The sequence below is a fragment of the Chanodichthys erythropterus genome, chromosome 23 (assembly GCF_024489055.1).
Source record: "Chanodichthys erythropterus isolate Z2021 chromosome 23, ASM2448905v1, whole genome shotgun sequence".
Taxonomy (NCBI): domain Eukaryota; kingdom Metazoa; phylum Chordata; class Actinopteri; order Cypriniformes; family Xenocyprididae; genus Chanodichthys; species Chanodichthys erythropterus.
Window position 1 is genome coordinate 25,185,150 of NC_090243.1, and position 4,619 is coordinate 25,189,768.

The following is a 4,619-nucleotide window of genomic DNA, read 5'->3' on the forward strand; positions in this document are numbered from 1 at the left end:
CTTGGCTAAATCTAACCATTTGATGATATACTCTATCAAATGACTCCATATGGTGCTTTTTAATTACTGATGTTGAATGTTTGATTAATTCCAACAATTATTCCAACAGTTCCCGAACTTTCTGTACTTTTGAAGTAATCACTATTTCCTCCTGCCAGAGAATTCAGCAGCCATCTCATTTACTAAATTTGAAGAGAGCTAATTCTTGCGAGAGATTTATCTTAAGCCAAGCAAACATTATAAGACTGAAGCTTGTCGCCCATTCATGTTTTTAATCTTCACAGAAAGCCCCGGGTTGTAGCCAACTCTCAGCACGTGCCCATCCCAGACGCTCCTCTAGTCTATAGTATAAGCAGTTGCGAGACATGCTGTGACTAGTCACAAATGCTAAATACAGATTTCAGACTGTTTTGAAATGTTATTTCTGAGAAATAATGAACAACAACCAATGAAATGGCAAGACGGCAAACAAATGTGAGAGGAAAGAAAGGAAGGACCATCATAGTTTTCCACATCTCCCCAATCACTGAATGAATTTCATAATCATTGGCCCCTTTTAAGACACTCAAGGACATATTCCAAAGAAGATACACAATCAATAAATGAAAAAGCAAATACAATAAATAAATAAATAAATAAATATGTATCTCACAGAATAAGCTAAACTAAAACAAAATGAGTTTTAAGACGTGATTTAAAAATTGAAAGACTAGAACTATTATGTATATATTGAGGTAAGGTATCTCAAAGACTCAGAGCCATACAACTAAAGTAGTCAAACATCAACTTGAGTCATAGAAGCAGAAAACCTGAGAGATTGGGTAGGTGAATACATATGAAGAAGTTCATGCAAATATGAAGGTGCTAGATTATGAAGAGCCGTATAAGTTAAAAGTTAAATCTTAAATTGAATCCGATATTTAACTGGAAGCCAATGGAGGTACCTCAAAACTGGAGAAATATGCTCAGTCAATGGTGTCTATGTAATGATCCGGGCTGCTGAATTCTAGACCATTTGAAGTTTCTGTGAAACCACTGAGAAGAGAATTACAATAGTCAATACAAGATGTGACTACAAAGACAGCAGTACTATTAGCAGAAAGAGATGGTCAAAGACGATTAATATTTCACAAATGATAATATGCTGACCATATAATGTTATTTACACGTGCCTCAAAAGATACATAAAGTGCTGTCAAGGATGACATCCAGACTCTTAACCTGAAGGGAAGGAGAGATAACAGTCGATAGTCAGTGTAAAACTTTCCCAGTTTTGCAGAAGGAATTTCAGTCTTCCACTATTAACCTTAAGTAAATTACATGTAAATCATGATTTATTTTCAGATAAACAAAGCAAAAGAGAGGAAGGTAATAATTTTGAATTAGGCATTGAAGACATATAGAGCTGGCTGTCATCAGCATAACATTGAACGTTTATACTGAATTTATGGAAAACTGTCCTAAAGGCAATAGATAAATAAACAGAAGAGGACCCAAAACTGAGCCCTGAGGCACACCACTAATAATCTGAAATGTATGTGATTTGAAACTTTGTGCGTTGAGTCCAACCCGATAAATACAATCTAAATCAATCAAAAGGAATACCAGTGATTCCAATGGAAGTCAACCTCTCCAATAAAATACCATGTGGAATGGTGTCGAAAGCTGCACTTAAATCGAGAAGAATGAGTATTGATAGAAGGTTAGTAGAATAAGTTGACATGTAGTTACAAAGTTACTTTTAGTCAGTAGAATGTCTGTTGGGGGACCATCAAAATAAAGTGTTGGCAGATATTAGACAGTCTCTAAGTGACAGCAGTTCTAATGTTTGCTAGTTGGTATGATGTTGCAGAGTTACTTATAGTTAGTAGACCACCGAAATAAAGTTTTATAAAGAGTTTTCCCAGTCACTTCTATATCTGCCTCAAATCCTACCAGAGGATGACTGCAGCACCTACTCTCGTCTGTATTCAAGGCAAGGCGTTTGGCACATCAACAATATATTATAAAAACATGGATTTGAGAGCATTAGCAGAACTGACGGTGCCAGAATAAAGGTGAAAACAAATAAGAATAAGAATACACAAATAATGGAAAAAGGAAAACAAGAAAGAAAAAATAGGCTCTATGTGTATATTCAAATTAAGAGGAATTTGAGTCATAAAAAAAGGAGTCATTGTAGATGACTATAGCTTTACAGCTTAAATGGCTTTCCCAATGTTTCAAAATAAAGCTTTGTTTCATTCTTGAATTATATAATATTAGGTTTCCTCTAAGACCACTTTCATTTATGCATGTGAAACATGCCATATAATATGAGAAGATTTAATATATAATTAAAGCTGCAAGCAGCGTTGAGAGGGCCCTCGCACCCAGGCTCACCGCCACCCGTTGGCCTCAGGAAAACAGCGAACAGTGGGCGTCATGCATTTGCCAAAGTCATTTCGAAATGCCACACTTCCTGCGGCCAACAGGTGGCGCTTTTACCATCACTGAATTTTGCCACGTTGATGTCTTCAGGCCAGGACTATCATTGAACACGTGAAGTTTGAAGCAGATCGGACATTGTATGCCTGAGTTACAACAACTTCCTGTTTCTTTCGTGGCGTTAATCGCATACATTAGCACTCAGCCAAGTGTTGCATGATTTAACATGTTTTTTAGCATGTCTGGTACTTCGTGGCATGATGAAATGTGAATCTGGTAGTGAATTACAGTATAAAGCATGCCACTTCCTGTTGCCAGCAGGTGGCGCTATGGCTAACTGAATATTATCATATAGACGTCTTTAGGCTAGGACTCTTATCACACATGTGAAGTTTGGAGCAGATCGGACATAGTATGCCTGAGTTACAACAGCTTCCTCTTTCATGGCGAAACATCAGACTTTGTCAGGCCGCCACAGACACGCCCTTCAGCGAAAACTCAAGATCTTTGATATTTAACATCTCAAAGGCCTTAAGATTAGACTGGCCATATATTATGTGCTTCTGGTTTAATTTCTATGAGGAGTTAATCACAGTGTAAAACATGTAATTTCCTGTTGCCCCCAGGTGGCGCTATGACTGTAACTGAATATTGTCATATAAATGTCTTCAGGCCAGGACTCTAATAAAACATGTGAAGTTTGGGGCAGATCAGACATTGTATGCCTGAGTTACAACATCTTCTTGTTTCATGGCGAAACATCGAACTTTGCCAGGCCACCATGGACACGCCCTTCAGCGAAAACTCTAGATCTTCGCAATTTAAAGTCTCAAAGGCCTTTAGATTAGACTGACCAAATATGATGTTGATCTGATTAAAGCTCTAGGAGGAGTTTGTTAAAGTACAACGCCTGGAAAAGGCAAAAACTGCCCAAATTTTGCAAAGAAAATTAAAAATATCTCACTTCCTCTTGGTTTTCAGATTTCACTCCAAGAGACTTTTTTGTAAGTATTGGGCTGTTAGGTGTGTGTACCAAATTTCATACCTGTATGTGAAACGTAGTGTCAGGGGCACTTCGTTGAAATTTTGTAGGTGGCGCTATCGAGCCATTTTGCCACACTTAATTCTGAAACCCATATCAGACGTAAATTTTCACCACTTCTGACGCATCTGCAAAGTTTCATGAGTTTTCGAGTATGTTTCGGCCCTCAAAAAAGTGATTCACCTTACATGGCGAAATATCAGACTTTGTCAGTCACCACGGACACGCCCTTCAACTAAAACTCAAGATCTTTGCGATTTAACATCTCAAAGGCCTTAAGATTAGACTGGCCATATATGATGTGCTTCTGGTTTAATCTCTATGAGGAGTTAATCACAGTGTAAAACATGTCATTTCCTGTTGCCCCCAGGTGATGCTATGACTGTAACTGAATATTGTCATATAGATGTCTTCAGGTCAGGACTCTAATAAAACATGTGAAGTTTGGGGCAGATCCGACATTGTATGCCCGAGTTACAACAACTTCCTGTTTCATTGCGAAACATCGAAATTTGCCAGGCTGCCACGGACACGCCCTTCAGCGAAAACTCTAGATCTTCGCAATTTAACGTCTCAAAGGCCTTTAGATTAGACTGACCAAATATGATGTTGATCTGATTAAAGCTCTAAGGAGGAGTTCGTTAAAGTACAACATGTGGAAATGGCAAAAACTGCCAAAATTTTGTAGAGAAAATTCAAAATATCTCACTTCCTGTTGGGTTTACAAACTTTGCACCCTGGGGCTTTTTTGTAGGTATTGGGCTGTTACATCTGTCTACCGAATTTCATAACTGTACGTGAAATGTAGCACGAAGGGCGCTTAATTGAAAATGGCGCTATCGAGCCATTTTGCCACACCTAATTCTGAAACCCATATCAGATGTAAATTTTCACCACTTCTGACGCGTGTGCAAAGTTTCATGAGTTTTTGAGAACGTTTAGGCCCTCAAAAATGTGATTCATTTTGGAGAAGAAAAAAATTTTGGCTGAGCAATTCCAATAGGGTCCTCACACCATCGGCTCCTGATGATGTCTTTTTTTCCATAGTAAAAATAGCATCACTTCATCATTGTTGTACAACTCAGTTCAATGACGTTTTATGTTGAAGTTGTGGCTTGCTAGCCTACTTTCCCAACCACCCATCTATTTC